At 48.6% G+C, this 17,737-nt stretch overlaps 1 protein-coding gene across 18 annotated transcripts in view; it reads left to right on the plus strand.

The window, feature by feature from the left end:
• The first annotated feature begins 885 nt into the window (after positions 1-885).
• The window catches only part of ST6GAL1 (ST6 beta-galactoside alpha-2,6-sialyltransferase 1), a 113,361-nt gene continuing 96,509 nt past the window's right edge, over positions 886-17,737 (plus strand). For 3 of the 18 annotated variants that reach the window (XR_011429118.1, XM_070243452.1, XM_070243457.1), the window contains exons 1-2: positions 1,042-1,523; positions 2,976-3,172. The gene's annotated coding sequence lies outside the window, so the exon portion shown is untranslated. Of the gene's footprint in view, positions 1,524-1,605; positions 2,124-2,975; positions 3,173-14,045; positions 14,365-17,737 lie in introns of those variants that run through there. The other 15 variants (XR_011429128.1, XM_070243449.1, XM_070243454.1 and 12 more) reach the window with 13 other exon arrangements.

Genomic DNA, 17,737 nt, shown 5'->3' on the forward strand with positions numbered 1-17,737 from the left:
CACTATCTTTACTATCCATCATACAGAAGAGGAAAGGGAGGCTCAGAGAGGTTGAGGAACTCACACAAGAGCGCACAACTAGTTGGTCAGAGAGATTCGAATTCACTGTGTTTGGCATCCCCTCCAACTGGAGCTCTTTGTACTGAGCAATAATGCCTTCTCAGGGGCTGGGGAAGGCCAGCAGGACGGCAGGAGACATCCTGGGGGAGGATCTGGGGAGGGAGGAAACAGCACCTGGAAGAAGGGTGTTGGGGATGAGAGGGGGGTGCCATCTCCCCTTTCGCAGGTTGTTGGTAGGGAGCGGCCACCTCCATTTGGAGAGAGAGTTTTGGACCTGGGCTTCATGCCCTCTCAGTGTGCACCTGACCTTGTGTTTCGGGAGGACGCAGGCTACCTTCCACTCTCCAGGTCTCCTCTCCCCCGCCTCAACCCCTTCCCTTCAAACAGGGAGCCTGGTGCTAAGTGGGTGCTCAATAGACACGATCTTTGCCTCTGGCAGACACATCCTCTCTACAGGGACTGGAGCGGTGGCTTTCGGCCGCTTCTGACCCTCCTTTGGGGGATCTTCTGTCTTGGGGAAGTGGCCCGGGGCTACCAGGAGCGGTCAGTACGCGCTCAACAAGCAGTTTCCTCACCTTTCGCTGGAGCCCCGGGGAAAGGAAGGAATCTGCTCCCTTCACCACCCTCCCTGAGCTCTCCTGCCCCCGCCTGCAGACAGCCTGGGTGGAAGTCTCTGCGAGCAGGCTCGCCGACACTCCCTCTCTTCTGTGATTGCCCTTCGAGAGCACTTAGTACTGTCACGCCCGAGGTTGAGAGGTTCTTGCCAAACCCTGTGATGTTGTTTCACATTCTATAGAAGAATTCGAGGCTTCAGAGAGGTTAAGTGATTTGCTCAGAGTCATGCAGTCAGTAGCAGAGCCAGGATTTATGGTTCCCGCTTGTTAGGACAAAAAGCCCGAGAGTGCTGAATTCAACCCTCTGGGGTGTGGAGCAGGGCCAGCATTTGGGGATCCTTGCCCCGCCCCGCTGCCCCTCCCCCTCGTCCCTCGGTCAGCCTTCCTTGAGAGGAAGCAGGGTCCCAGCATCACGCTGTACTCTAACCAGGGACCCCTGTAGGCCCGAGGCCGGCTCGCTAGCAACCTCCACAGGGCCCGGCCGGTTTGGGGCGCGGTGTGCCGGGGACCCACCCCGTCTTCCCGACTATTTGCATAACGGAGGCGACTCGCTTCCCCCGTCCCGCCGCCGCGCTCTTATTCCTTCCTTCCCGGGTGTCCTCCACCCCTCGTCTCCTGTGCCCTGCTCCATCCCAGCAGACCCCTCCTCCCGGGACTCCCGCGCGGGGCTCCCAGCTCCTGGGCTCTCCGGAGCCCGGAGGCACCTGGGGGAGGGGAGTTCTGGGCAAGGCCGGGCTGAGGAAGACGCCGGGGGCACTGCCCGGCGCTAACAAAGGGAGCCGGCTGCCGGGCGGCTCGGGCGCGGAGCGGGCGGAGCAGCCGCAGCCTTGGCGGCCGAGAACGCGGCGAGTGAGTAGGGGAGCGGCGGGCGGCGGCGCGGCCCGGGCCCCCGGGAGGAGTGATGTGGAGGGGCGCAGGAGGGGAGCGGAGAGGCGGGGCCCGCGGCGCGCCTAGGGCGCAGGGAATCAGTGTCCAACGCCGCCTCAGCCGCCTTTGCCGCGAGGGCTGGCCACGTTTTGGCTGGAGATGGCTGTGTATTTGTCCCGGCCGAGGGGTCGCCCTGGCCTCTTCCGGGCTCCGCGAGCCTGAGGACCCACAACAAACCCACGTGCGCGCGGCCCTCCAGGACCCCCGCTTTCTCAATGGCACCGTCAGTATGGGGGGTGGGGGTGGTAGGGAGAGGGGAGGAAATTGCACAGTCCTGGTTGCTTCAGAGCCCGCCGGCTGGATTTACAGACCCGGAAACTGAGGCCCGCGGCGGGGGTGGGCACAGGCACCACAACAAACGCACAGGCACCACAACAAACGCACGTGCGCCCAGCCCTGGGAACTGGGCGCGCCGGAAGCCCTTTGGAGCAGCCCTGCGGAACTGGGCTTTTATCTCCGCGAGGGAGGGAGCGGCCCAGGGGGCGCCACTTGCTGGCGGAGGACGACAGAGACATCTAAAAGGTACCACTTGGGCATCAGACCAAACTGCCAGACTTAAAAAGACAAAAACGAAAAACGAAAGCAGCTACAAAAAGATTACCCAAGGCCGAGAGTCTGTCCCCGGCCAAGGTGCATTACTTGATGTAACCTGGACAACCCTTCACTTCCACTTCACGGAGATTTCTTGGAGATGGGAATTGAATTAAGGGTCTGTGGGTCTCCCTCCGGAAAGAGACTGCGCCTAGCGCACCATTGTCCCTGCACTCCGGCGCCGGCCTCTGTTGGCGGATTGTGAGCGCCTCCGCAGTCCGATTTAAACTGCGCCCTGCGCAGTCTTGGGTCTGGCTTGCGCTTTACCTTGTAGGTCCACACGCCTAGGCAGCCCGGGTGTCATTGGCCCCTTTTGGCTTGTTATGTATTTTTACAAGCAAGGCCAGCCGAGGCCTCTTGTTGTAGGTGGGGATGCTATTATTTTCAGTTTTATCAGAGTTTATTTGAGAGAAATGCCAAGGTCCAGAAAGGCCTCTTGTTTGTTTTGCTTTTTCTTTGCTTACATATGCTCAGCTCAGCTTTGCAGATTTTAGTTAATCAGACCTGTTCAGGCAGCCGTGAGATGGTTGGGGGATGATCTGGCCTCTTAGGTGACGGTGTTGGTGCAGGAGCGCGCCCCTAAGCTGGAGGCAGTGGGTGGGTGGTGTGCGCACGGAAGGAGGTGCCCCTGCCTGATGTGCTTGCTGAGCTGGGGCTGCGGCTTCACCTTGGTCAGCACCGCTGGAGATTAACCTGTCCCTGGGGAGAAATGGAGGGGCGCCAGCTCTATACCACTGACACTGAGAATCCAGAGGGCATACGGTGAACTCTCTTATTTTACAGGTGGGAAACCAAGGCCTGGAGAGTTCAGCCACTTGTCCAAGTTTAAACCGAGTGAAATCAGCAAGAGAGAGAGGACGTGAGCATGGGTCTCCCAACTCCCACGCTGCACCACCGTGCCAGCAGCTGAGGCAAAACCAGGGTTCTGTGGTTGGCTTGAAAGGCAGTGGCCTTAGGCAGAATAGAGTTAAACAAAGAAGGTAATTCAGATTGAAGGCTGCACCCTTCCATTATCCCTTTCAGGAGTTCTTTATTCATTTGAGAAAAGATAGATTTAATAATTCCTTACTCTCCTTCTAACCTTTCATAACTTTAGTTATTTTTCTCCCCTGACTGCGCCCTTCCCCTCAAATGGGAATAGGTCCAGCTGTGGAGCCGTAGATGTTTTGCCTCTCATTCCTGGGCTAGGAGGGCTTTGTTTGGGCATAAGCAGGGGCTGTTGACATCAGGCCAACTGAGAAGAAAGTGTCTCTTAGTGGGCTACTCCTGAGCCACTTGTGTGAGAACAAAGCATTGTTTTCATCGATTTTATTAATTTATTTTTAATGAGAGTTCCACAGAAGTACCTGCTTATTTTTGTATTTGGCAGAGGAAAAGTGGAAAAACCAAAAGAACACTTCAAGTCCTGGCTTCCCCAAAGCTGATGTGCTGTTTCACCCTGTGCTTATCTCCTCGCTACACTTGTTTCTTTTCTCAGAGTTTCTAGGGTGTTTCATCACCCTCCCCCCACCTCCCCCCCCCCCCCCCAGGAAACTTAGCCCTGAGGTAACATCTGCTGCCAATCCTCTTCTTTTTGCTGAGGAAGATTGGCCCTGAGCTAACATCTGTTCCTGTCTTCCTCTGTTTTATACATGGGATGCCTGCCCCATCATGGCTTGATAAGTGGTGTTGGTCTGTGCCTGGGATCCAAACCAGGGAACCTGGGACACCGAAGCAGAGTGTGTGAACTTAACTGCTGTGCCACCTGGCGGGCCCCCAGGATGTTTCATTTTTGTGGTAATTCCGCGTGGCACTTGAGTATAGTTTTCTCATCAGGATGCTTGCCCTGTAAGGAACTTCAGAAATTGGCCACACTCTTTTATTTTTCCAGTTGGGAAAACTGAGGCCCAGAGAGAAGAAATTACTTGCCTAAGGACACACAGTGAGGTGTCTGCTCTTAGTGCCTGTTTTTGTGTGAAAGGGAAACTGTTGCATCAAGCCAGCTGTTGTTGGCACCCCAGAGTAAAGTCAAAGTTATGATGGTTGTTATAACAACACCCTTTAAGTCAGAGAATGAATTCCTTAAGGATTTAAATAGGTTTTGGTTATTAAACAAAGCTGTGGATCCCAATGGTAGATATGGTGAGGAGTATTATAGTTATCATGGGGGATCAGTTTTCTTTGGTATTTACGAAATGGTCCGCTTTCCACTTGCCCTGGGCTCCCACATATTCCTCTGCCTTGTGCTTCCCCAGTAAGGAGCTGCTTTGTATCATGATCAAGCGAAAGGCAGCGAGAAGTCAGAAGAGAGAGACTCCACTGAGCCCTTTATGCTACTTACTCTTGGGCTCCAGTTTCCTTCTGTGTACATCAAGGGTCCCTCCTGCCCGGTCTGTGCACAGGCTGTTCTAGTGGAGTGGAAGATGCTCAGGCCAGAGTCAGAGGAGCGGGTTTGGGTCCTCTCTCCTCTCTCTTGTGTTCCTTGAGAACCAGCTGTCTGTGTCCATGTTGTGTAATGTGAGGGGAAGAATGTGTATGTATCTCCTGGTGGTGTTGTGGGTTTTAAGTCACGTGATACATGCGGAGGACAGTTCAGACCTCTGGGCAAGCTTTGGGTGCTCACCAGCTTTTTAAGGGGTAGAGAAGGATGGTGGGAGAATAGCAACCCCACAGGGTAACCCTGTGCTCACATTAGGAGACCCTACCTGGCTACAAAGAGGTGTGTATGTCTCCCAAATTGTAAAGGGGGCCTTTGGATAGTTGTGAAGTGTGTGTGACTCTGAGGTAAACAAACCTATTAAAAAACAAGTCAAAAACAAAACCAGACCTTTCAAAGCCCAAGAGTGTGCAATCTAAAGTCGTTCCATTCATTCATTCCATGTTTACTGACAAGCAGGCAGGCTGGGAGTCGGGGGGAGCCTGTGCGTGGCCTGGAGTTACAAAGAACCAGACACATTCTTCGCCCCACTACCCTTGCTCAGAGCACATTTGGATCACCCCTTAGAAATTGCTGTCAGGAGCCCACAGAGAATAGATCTAATTTATCTCAATACTGACCTCTGGGGGGAGAGTCCCCTTTTCTTCATGAGTGAAGTCAAGAGCAGGTGGTAAATGAGAGAGTGGGAGAAGGAAGGCTTCAAAGAGAATGTGGCTCTCTACAGTGTGAGGATGTGGTTGTTTAAAAAAATGACAGGAATAGTTCATTAATGAAATTCACAGTACTCTTCTGGAACATCTGAGAATTTGCTCAGACCTGGTATCAGTGGTTTGTTCAGTAAGAACTGAATTGGGGAAAAATAACATTTTTCTGGCCTGTCTGCTTGTATGCTGAAACTACATGATGGCATTCTGGCTCCGATAGATGTAGTTTTTATAGGCTTATCTGTATGAGTAACATAGCAATGCAGTTTCATCACATTAAAATACTGGGGTGATTTTCTAAGTCGTTACTAAAAGGGTCAGGTTAGTCTTCAGAATCAATTTGGTGATTTAAATTTTATTTATCATTCTGATTATAAAAATACAGCATGCTCATTTAGAACAATTTGGAAAGTACAAAAAAGTACAGAGAAACAGAAAAAACTTCTGTTATTCAAAGGCAACCACTGTTAACATTTGGCATTTTTCCCTCTGACTTTTTTTTTTTAAATGGATTTATTTTCTCTGAATGGTTGAGAATAAACTGTATGTGCAGTTATCTCTATCCTTTCTTGTGTAAGATTCTCTTATATACATATCATAGTTGACATTCGAATTAAAGCTGCATCTTTTCATTCATCACCAATATCAGCCGCTCAGCATCTCCAAGGTCACGTGGTCCATGGGATCTGATCCCTTCAGTGATCATTTCGGATGAGGGCCTGTAGAGGAAGGAGCCTTCAACTTCCTCCCCCTTTCCCACTCCTGCTCAAGTGTTCCAACACCAGCCATTTTTATTTTATTTTAGAAGAAATCTAAAGTCTAAGGTGGAGGGAGAAGGGCCCTGCATGTGGCCTTGGGTTCTAATCCTGCCCGTGTGACCTCCAGCAACTTTACATTAACACTTTCCATCTGTATTAAATAAGCAACTCCAGGATCATTTATTAATCCAGTGCTCACATATTCGAGTGCCCACTCTAAACCAAAGATGCATAAGAAGAGTTCAGCTTTTAAGGAGCTCACAGTCCAGTGGAGGAGGCAAGGCTAACAAGAGACTAGTGCAGAATGTGGGACCACGGAGGAGGGCAGCCGCCCAGGACTGGAGCAGGGGGGATGTCTTCCTAGATGAGGGCCACCGTGGGAGACTCCAACCACTTCTGATTTTTCCCTATTGTAATCAACACCGTGATTAACACGTTTGTGAACAAATCTCTGCCCGTATTCCAGATAATTTCCATAGGAGAGCAAGTGACTTCTGAATTTCTTTGAGACCATTTATAAAAATTTGGCGAGTATCAAATGAGGTAATCCATGTGACAGCCCAAGCAGCTCAGCATTAGTTGGACCTGAATCAGGACTTGAATCCAGCCTTCCCTCCCCGAAAGGCAGAGTTTCCATGTGGAATTAAGGTCACAGACTGACAGCCCCACTGCGCCAGGATTCATTCAGGGAGTGTGGCCACCAGTCTCTCATTCCCAAGATGTGGTTATTGCTTAGAAGAGCACCGAGTGCACAGAGCACCCCAAGCTTTGGATCTCTCCCTCTCCCCTCGCACTTAGTCCCTTCCCTCTGATTGATGGATGAGGGTGAGGAAGTCTGGAGAAGCGAGGGCCCTGCCAGCTGTGTCTGAGTAACAGGCCCTCTCTGAGGCCCCTTTTCTTCCTGGGAATTGGTGGATTTCCCTTTCCGCTTCTAATTTTGATGAGTCTTGGTCTCTTCTAACTACCTATTGCAGCCATGGAGAAATTTTTGACTCAACTACAAGGGGAAAGTTGATTTAATTAAGTTAAAGCCCTCTCTTTAATCCGCTGGAACTCCCATTATGCCAGAGCCTGCTCTGTGACTTGTGGTCTCAGGCTGTCACTAGCTAGCTGTGTGGCCTTGGGCAGGATGTATTCCACCCTGGATGTGCCACCTCAGGGACTCACTCAGCTCTCTAGGCCCCTTCTGGCTCTGAGATCATCAAGTTGCAAGGGGGAAAAGGTATATATAAGGTCAGGGGGCTTCTTCACCCAAATAAGAAATGGAATCTGTTTGGTTTTAGAGTATTCAAATAGGGTAAGAAATTGACCCCCTCACCTTTTGCTGTTTCCCTCAATCCCCCTTCTCTCCGGAGTACTGTTTGCAGTTTGTGGTGATCCTTCAGCCCCTTTTGTATGCATTTATGTATGTGTTCATGGTTATATGCGGATGCATTTTAAAAACTTAGTAAATGCATTACATTATAACTGCCACAAACCAGTCTTTTCCAGTTTACTATATTAGTTGGTGTTCTTTCCAATCAATATGTATCTTACTCTTTTTTCATAGCTGCATCGCATTCTATATTATGGATGTGTTTACTTACCCAGCCTTCTGTTGATGGAAATTTATCTGTTTTCATAAAAATATATTTCTAAGTGTATTTAGAACTTGGATATATAGAGCAATGGTTGTAAAATGTCAGTGGTTAAATGCAGCCAGTCTATCAAGCTCTGGAAAGGGTGGTGAGAGAATGGGCCCAGGGACGGAGGACCACACCCTGGAAGGCTGGATTGAAGGGCTCCTGGGAAGCTACTAAGAGGCTGATTGTTTGGATGGAAGGTTATTTTTGCATAGAGCCTGCCTCGTTGGGTGCCCTCGGCTGCAGATGCTGCATCGTCACCGTCTCCTATTCCTTCCACCACCCCTGGCACTTCCAAGTTTGTTTCTGTTCCCAGGGTCAGTGGGGACCTAGTGGGAGGACTGGAACTTGAGTGATAGTGAGGGAGGAGAGAGAAGCAAAGGAGTATTTGATCTCAGGCTCCGGAGGAGGGAATGTGCCGGTCTGCTCCACTCTGTCTGGTTGTTCAGAACCATCTGGAGTGTTACATCGCCCTGGGTCTGATACTGATCATGATAAAATGAAGCAAAGCCAGAAATGAGCTACTTGGAAGACAGAGGTTTAGGGCACCGTATTGGAGGTGGAATAAATGTGGAAACTGGGGCTTTCTAGCCTACAGGAGATAAAATAAGAAGCCTCTTCTTCATGTGGAAGAAGGATTTGAGTCACACTGAGTGGCTGCTGTGGAGGGGGAGAACCAATTTAGGGTGGGGGAAATGTTGCAAGAGGGCAGTTAAGGAAGAACTTACTAAACAGAATCGTGTAACGAGCTATGGCAGGAGGCAGCAAACTCGCTGTCATGCAGGTATCTGAGCACAAGTTGCAAGTGGACTTCCTTGCCATCAGAGGCTTCCTGCTTTGCAGAGAGGTTGACCTAAATGCCTGCTGAGGCCCCTCCCAACTTTGAAAGCCTGTGACTGTAGGGCAAGAAGCAGAGAGATACAAAATAGGACTGAAAGGCTGGGACAAGTGACGGACGATGACTGGAGCAGTTTCACCTGCTCTGCAAAGGTGGAATAAAATGGAAACCTTCAAAGGAGGCCTAACCATTGTTTTCCCTGGATCTTGGCAACCCTCCTCCTGTTCTGTCCTTGGCTTCAGCTCTGCTTGACTTTATATTCATAAATTATTTCCACAAGAATAAATATATCACATACACTTTAGATGACCAGGAAGTCTGGCAACCAGAAAAGAACTACATGTCCCAGGAGGATGATTGTAAATTTTTTTCATTACAGTCTTTCTAAATTTGTATCCGTCTCCTGGTTTCCCTAGCACAGTGCTGAGACGTCACTCAGCTTTAATTTTAGGAACACTCTACCCTTTGCAGCCTGTGGAAGGTCCTGTGAGCTGGAGTTGACAGCGCCTGTGAGCTGGAGTTGACAGCGCGCACCATGTTTAATGCTTGTCCTTTTCTTTCCTCCGGATGAGGACTTAGTCACAACCAAGTCTTGGTGAGGGAAACATGGCAAGTTTACCGTCTTCTGGACTTTGACTGTGCACCTGGGCCTGATGAGGCACTACGTATGTTCTCTCCTCCAGTCCTCATGGCAACGCTTGGGGTCTTGGTTTCATTAGCTTCATTTTGCAGATGAGAAAACTGAGCTTCAGAGACGAGGAGAGACTCACCCAAAGATTCATGGCTGCTAAGTAGTGAAGCTGGCGTTGGGTGTGGCTCTTTCCCTACATCATGTTACAGGTTTTCCCACTGCTAGTAATTCTCAGTCCTTTGGGTTTGAGAAGTGCTTCATCTTCGTGTTTCATTGGGGGCTTGGCTGAATTTCTCCTTACAGGGGCTGATGGAAACTTTCTACCATTCCCCTAAGAACATATGAATGAAAGACTCCTGGGACAGTCATGTGTGACTGGCTTGGCATTTGGATCCAGCTTGCGTTTGCTCATTGCCTTTTTAGTAAGAGTTGTTTGCATCAAGCCTGGAGTTGTTTACATCAAGCCTGGTTTTTTGTTTTTTTGTTTTTGCTTGCCCTTTAAAGCTATGATATCCACCTGTACTCGTTATCTGGTTATGGCTGGGAACAAGCACACTGGTAGTGAGCATGGCCACAGATTGGTGAGCACTACTGCTTGGCCACCGTAACTGCCTTTAGCTTATAAATGGAACTCACTATCGGCGTTGTTAAGGGCTTATCTTGCAGCTGTGCTTCTAGGCAATTAAACAGTTTCTTCTCTTATAAAGTTTATTCAACGTTAATTTGCTCATTAAATATTTGTTGAATGGCTATTATGTGCTAGGCGTTGGAAATATATACATAAAAAACACACATTGTAGATATGTACACACATATTCAGTGTGACTAGCGAGGCCTTGGAAGTAAGTGGCAGACAAACTTCCTCTGTCACCCTCTTCCTCTTTTCTGAGTCCTTGCTTTGTTCATGCATTCAACAAACATTGAGTGCTTGCTGTAGCCCAGGCACAATGCTCATATTTTTCTTTTTAAAGATTGGCGCCTGAGCTAACAACTGTTGCCAATCTTTTTTTTTTTTTTCCTTGCTTTTTTTCCCTAAATCCCCCCGGTACGTAGTTGTATATTTTAGATGTGGGTCCTTCTACTTGTAGCATGTGGGATGCTGCCTCAACATGGCCTGATGAGCGGTGCCATGTCAGCGCCCAGGATCCAAACTGGTGAAACCCTGGGCCGCCAAAGTGGAGCTTGTAAACTTAACCACTTGGCCACGGGGTCGGCCCCTCAGTTTTAGAACATAGACTTAACTATTCCTATAGTTCTGTTCCTTCAAGAACATAGCTGGAGGTGGACACGCAGGTATTAATTACAACATAGTGTGATGAATATTATGATTTGGCTGTACACAGAGGTTGGGAAGAAGGTACAGTGAATTTGGGAAAGCTTTCTGCAGGAGGTGATACCTAAGCTGGGTCCTAGAGGGCAGTAGCTGTTAGCCTCTGGGAAAAGGGCATTTGAAGGAGAAGGGGCTGCAGGAGCGAAGGTGTGGTGTGAAGAATGGCTCGCTGCGTGTACGAGGGAACCACTAGCAGGTTGATGTTCCCGGAGAAGAACACATAAGGCAGGAAGTAGTGGGAGATGGGGCTGGAACCATTACACACCTTATCTCATGTAATTGTCATAACGTCCCTATGTGGCATGTGCTGTTATCACCACCATTTGATAAATGAGGAAACCAAAGGCAGAAGGAGGTTTGGTGACTTATTCGCAGTCTGATGGCAAGTCAGTTGAGGTGCTTGGACTTGAATGTGGGCCTGCTCAGCCCCCACAACAGTACCTGCAGGGACAGGTTGGGAAGGTCTGGCTTGCTGGCTAAGGTGCTTGTTCCTTCTCTATTAATCTTTCAAGGGTAATACCCTGGCTGAATCCTCTTCCTTTCAGCTGACTCATGGCTTACATTGGGACCATGGATCTGGTGTTGAAGGCCTCTTCTGAGTCTTGGTTCTCGTTTTTGCCCTCCTTTTTATTCAGAAAATCAGTAGTCCAGAAATCTTCAAAGAAAACCTTTATGTGCCCAATCGTGTGTGACAAGGGAGAAGGAGAAGATTCATCCCCTTTCTCAAGAGTCCCAGGTTCCTTTAGTAGCTCAGGCATTACCTATGAATCCTTTAGTTCAGAGAAGCCCTTTGGGGAGTGGAGAGGGAGCTATCAGTGTGGGCTGGAAGAGTCTGGAGCAGGTGGGCCTGGAGCTGTCCCTTTGAGGATGAGTGGCATCGGGAAAGTAGAAGTCATGATATATGAGTAAAATTATTCTGTCCCACCCAATGATAAATGAGATACCTTTGATCTACTCTCCTCACACCCCTCCCCCCGCAAAGGGAATTTCTGGGTCAGAGTTCGTTCTTGGGTTGGAGAGGCAGTAAGGGTATCGTTCATTCACTCAAAATAAAGTTTGTTGAAAATCATCAATTGAGCGCTCAAAGACAAGATGATGAAACTACAGAATGAAATAAAAAGGGCAATTACAGAGCTAAGGAAAAAATTGAGGATACAAATATCATTAGAGAAAAAGTTAATAAAGGAACAAAGTAGAATCCATTGAAAATTAGATTACTAACAGAGAGGGAAGGCTCAAGGAAAATCACAGTACGTGCTGAGAAAAAAAGATAAAGAAATTAATCAGAGATCTAAAGGTCCTAGAAACATAATCCCTCAGAAGGGTAACTGGGGTATCTGTGGAGGCCCCAAGTCACTTCTCCTCATGCTCCGTTGACCGAAACTCAGTCACATGGACACACCTGGCTGCAAAGGAGGCTGGGAAGATGTCTCCAGCTGGGTGCCTGTGTGCCCTCTTACAACTCCGGTTTGGGGAAGGCCTTGTGTTACCAAAAGGAAGATGAAGAAAATGGATATTGGGAGCCATTCATCTCCAAATGGCATGGGAAAAGGTCATGTTGGCCTCAGACATCATCTGCAGCAGAAGAAAAACTTGAGAACATACAGAGTTTTGAGGGAAAGGCAGAGTGACTGGAGACTTTTATGCTCAGTTAAATCACTCTGCAAGGATAAGGCAGGTAGCCATTCTCATATGTGCAAGAACTCAGGGAATATAGCACATATGAGCCCTTCTGGAAAACTTGTTTGATGATGAAAAAGATTAATCAAAAGCACACTTAATGAGGCGTGGTTGAAGGTCATTTGGTGAGCCCTTGAGCCACTCAAATAGAGAAAAGCTAAGCAAGGGTGGGCAGTGAGGCTAAGGAATAGAATGTGATGAAGTGAAAAGAATGTATCGGGGATGGAGAGCTGATGGGAGAGGTGGGAGGAGCTTTCCCTCTCAGACTGTCTAAATGGTGTTAAAGTGAGGGCTTCAACCTTTCAATTAATTTTTTTCTTAAACTTGGTGGGATCTTTAAGGAAATAATATCTGTTTTGGTGGAAAACATTTATTCAAAGTTCATCTTTGTTTTACTTTTATGAGAAAGTAACATAAAATAAAATTTAAAAATAAAGAATACTTATTATATTAAACAATTCCATGCATCCTGCTTTCATGCTTTCTTTTATCCTCCACACTTGTATCCATACGTTAATGTAGAGACGTGAAGAAGGGAGGGATCTTGGGTGACTTTTAGCTCTATATAATTTTTTGCATTGATTGATCTTTTAAAAAAAATAATGAGCTGATCTTAGTGAACAAAACCAGTAAGGCTAATCTAATAGGTGTTATTAGAGGCCTGCCTCGTGGCCGAGTGGTTAAGTTCGCGCGCTCCATTTTGGTGGCCCAGGGTTTCGCCGGTTCGGATGCTGGGCGTGGACGTGGCACTGCTCATCTAGGCCAAGCTGAGGCGGTGTCCCACATGCCACAACTGGAAGGACCCACAACTAAAAAAATATACAACTGTGTACTGGGGGGCTTTGGGGAGAAAAAGGAAAAATAAAATCTTTAAAAACAAAATAAAATAAAAGGTCTCATTAAATACTAATCCTCAGAGTGTGGAGAGCGAGATGGGAGATAGAAATAGATGAGCAAGACGTTGGTTTTTCATGGGGAAGTTGGTGAGTCAGTTATGTAAACACTGGACTCTAGGAGCAACAAAACACTTGTCAATCAGATGACCAATGGGGTGTTGGGGCCCAGAGGACAATGGGGAAGCTTTCACAGAGGAGACAAATTTGAACTGGATTTTGAAGGATGAGAAGAATTCTGATAGGTCAAGAAAGGACATTCCTGGCGTACGGGGCAGCGGGAACACAAACTTGGAGGAGTGAAAGTATGCGGCACGTCTGGGTAACCGTGAGTCATTTGTTATGGTTGGACAACAAAGGATGAATGAAAGAGTAGCTAGAGTTCCTTAAGTGCCCATCGTGTTCCAGGGATGACACACACATATCCATAGGCTGCCCAACAACCCTGTAGAATGGGTAAAATGATCCCTTCTGGACAGATGGGGAAACTGAAGTTAAGAGAGAGATTTATCTGCCCAAATTCACACAGTGGTGAGACTATGATTTGAACCCCCCGAGCTGCTTGCACGCCAAAGCCCATGGTTTCTCTGCTGTGCTATGGTTTGCAGTGCACAGAAGACCTGAACTAGCCACCTTTGTGAAACGTAAAATATAAAAATACAAATAAATACAAAAATATTTTCATAGGTAAATGTTTTATATATTTACATATATATGGACCTATGAAATGTAAATATGTTTTACATGTAAATTTTATAGGTAAGCTTTTAGGGAAATATGAAAGGCTAAATTATGGTTCATACTCTGCTGTCCAGCAGCTGTGGGGCCCCGAGCTACTTAATCCTAATTTGAATTTCTTTATCCATGAAAGGGGATCATAATCGTGGGACTGGCTACCTTCAGATTTGTTTTTATGTTCAAATTAGATCATAGATGTGAAAAGATGAGAGAGTATAAAAGAGCCACACAGAAGGGTTTGTTGTTGCTGACAGAGCCCTTGCTCTTCTGAGAACTTACAGACATCTGTTAGAGCACCCACAGGTGTCTGTAAAAACTCCCACAGGCGTGGACGGGGTCCCTGCAGGCTTGCAACAAACAACTTGGTCAACAGGCAAGAAGCTGTGCTCTCCTGACTCAGATAACCAGCTGGGGGCTGTGGTGGGAGGCAGTGGAGTGGGAGGGAGGCAGGCACTCGGGCTGGCTTCATCACCGCCGGGCTAGAGAAGGCTCCTGCCTGCCTTCCTGGTTGCTGGGAAAGTCTGGGCCAGAGAGTTGAGTCGGGACAGCTGTCAACAGCTTGGTGAGTTATACTGGGCAGAGGAGGGTGTTCCAGACGTGCTAGGCTACAGGAAGGAATGTCGAGCTGCCAGGCGAGCAGGCCTCTGCCAGGTCTGTCTGGTACAGGCTCATGGTCTGGAAAAGGGACAGGAGAGACAGAGTTGTCAGGGACTCTGGAGCAGTCTTTATTCTCCAGGAGTACTGATGAGGACACGGCAGGGCCTGGCCTCTAAGGAAGTGGGCTCTGACACAGCACATCACCATGGGCTGGCAGCCAGACCTCAGCCCTGAGCTAGAGTGGCCTGGGGCGACTTACCTTGGCTCCAGGAAGGATCTGGATTGTTCTGGGTCTGGATAGGGCCTGATGTGCCACTAGGGATCCAAAAGCCCTGTGATGTGTGTGTGTGGTGTGTGTGGTGGATGAGTGGGGTTTTAGAGAGCCAAGCTTCTCCTTACTGCTGAAGAGATCAGTCATTCTTCATCCCGCTGGTCTCTGCTATGATGACACAGCCTTAGCTCAGCATCACTCGGGATGAGCCCCTCAAATTCATAGCACCTGGAGGAAAGAGAAGACCTTCTGTCTCTTACCCTGTGCTTACTATGTTATATGGAGTTAGCCATGTTCGACAGTAGCCTCCTGGATGGCAAGATGCTGACTGGCTTCTCTGCACAGCCGGGGCCCAGTGCAGTGCCCAGCCCTTCGGAGGCCTCATGGAGTGAGCTCAGCCTTCCCGATGCTCGCCATCTGCCCACTGAGACCAGGACGCATTCCACCACCAGTGAGCATGAGCACTGCTCTCCAGGGAGGGTCAAGGTGTGTGAGCACAGTGGGGGCTTCAGGAGCCTGTAGTGGGGAACACTCTGCCCTCCTGCCCCACTGGACAGTTCTTTTTCTACTTGTCACTTCCAGTCTTGGGAGTAAGAGCCAAGAAGAAGATGAAACAGGGAATATTCTCTCCACTGCTCCGTGGAGCTGAGCCCTGGCGGGGAGGCAGATTTGGCACTTGGCTCTTCTTTTCATTATCCTCTTGGGAACTAGGGTCATAGGGCTTTGTCCCAGGTAAGAGAGGGAGGACAGCCTTGAGGGAGCTCCCACAAAAGCAGTTAGGCTGAATCATCCTGTATCTGAGCTTTGTCAATTGTTTGGTGTTGGGAGGATGTTGGCCCAGGGCCTGGGCTGGGGGTGGTTAATGACAGTGTGAGGAATAATTCTCCAGAAGATGCTGCCTGCCAGAGGGCTTGTGGCAGTTCCTTTTATGCTCTACACAATGAACATCTTATTTTGGCCTGTAAATTTGGAGGACAGGAAAGAACAGGTAGGGAGGAGGTGGATGGAAGGCACCTCCCAGGGAAATGCTTCTGCACAAGTCCTATCCTTGTCTCCCTAGCCAGTCCAGGTGACTCACAGTGGAGGCAACTCTCTGCCTTCCCCGTCACCATCTACAGGGTCACCTTTCTCAGAGAGCGCTTGTCATATGGGAGAAAAAAGCCATACGCTTTGCAGCCAGACAGACTTGAGTTTCATTCCAGATGTGCCACTTCTCAGCTTTGAGAACTTGGGAACTTAACTTCTCGCACTCTCAGGTTCTCATCTGTCACCTGTATTAATCATTCCTATCTCACAGCGTTAGTGTGAGGACCGTATAGTGCTTCTTCACCTGGTACTGGCGCAGAATTAGTGAGCAATACATGGTAGCTATTTTTAATATCATAGCACTTGTTAATGGTCATTCTCAGTTATGGGTCACCTAGTGGGCCAGCCACTCTGCTAGAAGATACGGGAGCTCCAGCCTCTCCCTGGAGGAGCCCCGTCCAGGAGGAGAGACGGGCGTGTGTGATCAGGGCCCAGATGAAGGGGAGCTGCATGAGTTGCTGCCCGGGCAAGAGGCAGGGGCAGTGCGGGGTCAGGGAAGAAGAAGTGAGACCCCTGAGGGAGGAGTTTTCCAGCCAGTTAGGGTGGGGAGGGGTGGGGAGAACAGCAGGGGCAGATAGAAAGAGGCTTACAACTGGGATATGGCATTAGATCCATCCATTAGTGGGGGGCAGGAGCTGACAGTAGGGGCTCCCGCAACAGGTGAGCCCACGGGGTTTACACCCTCTGCCGGCATTCAAGCCCACGCGGTTTAGCTCAGGATGGAGTCTGCAGTCTTTTTCCAGCAGGTGGGTGGACATGGACAGGAACCCCGCCAGGCTTGCTTGGGGAACAGGGTGTTGAGGTGGCACTTGTCATCACAGAGATCTCTCCAAGCTCAGGGCTAGGATCCGGGGTGGACCTCCCCAGAGGGAGTAGTACAGATTACCAGACAGGAATTACCTGGTAATTGTGGAACCTAATAAAATGCAGGCTCCAGGTAGTGTCGACTGGAGAAGCCTTCACAAAACACTGGCACAGAACGGTGGTTATTAAATTGAGACATGGGGAGAGTGGGTGGGAGGGGTGACCAGCGAATTCTGCAGTTGTTAGGAAGCCCAGTGATGCCATGTGCAGTGCTCAATGTCACAAAAGAAAGAACTAGACGAGACCTCCTTGATATTCAAAGATACACATTTGTGGTTTCAGTTGTCTGCAAACGACTTCAAAACCCTATGATGTACACAAATTGGATGAATCATCTGGATGAGATAAAAACAAAGTTATATTTTCTAGAAAGATGGTGTATGTCACTTAGCTGGTGATAAAAATAAATATAGCAGCTTTCATTTACTTAACTCTTACCACGTCCACACATGTTATGTGCTGCACAGGTGTCTCATTTAACTGTGGCTAAATCCAACTGTCTCTCTCCACCGTGCCTGCTCCACACAGCTGACTCTGGCCGTGGAAAAGCATGACCATCCTGACTGGTCCCGCCCTAGTTCAGGATCGTGATCCTTGTGTGGACTTTGGGGTTGTCCGTCAGATCATCTTTCTCCATTTCCTTGGTCCAGTGGTTCTCAGCTTTGGCTCCTGTTAGCATTACCAGGGGGACATTAAAAAAAGTTCTGCTGTCTGAATTCCACCCAAAACTAATGAAATCAGAGTCTTTGTGGAGTGGACCTGGGCATCAGTATCCTTTTTGAAAGCCCTGCAGTTGGTTCCAACGGGGCAGCCTTCATTGGGAACCCCTGCAATTCTCTCTCATCTAGATGACTGTTCCACATCTTCTTTCTCTTCAAACCTTGAACTCCTCCTTTCCCATCCTGACTCTCGGTCAGAACCTTGTTTCTCACCTACCTGAAAAAATAATGGCAATCAGAGGAGAACTTTCACACCTTTCCACCACCAAATCTATGCCCATATATTCTGCTTTCTGCCTATTACTGTGGATGATGAATTGTGTCTACTCCTATTAAGACCAACCCCTCCACTTGTGCACTGTATCCTATTCCCTTACTTAATTTAGGGCACGACTCCA

The sequence above is a fragment of the Equus caballus genome, chromosome 19 (assembly GCF_041296265.1).
Source record: "Equus caballus isolate H_3958 breed thoroughbred chromosome 19, TB-T2T, whole genome shotgun sequence".
Taxonomy (NCBI): Eukaryota; Metazoa; Chordata; class Mammalia; order Perissodactyla; family Equidae; genus Equus; species Equus caballus.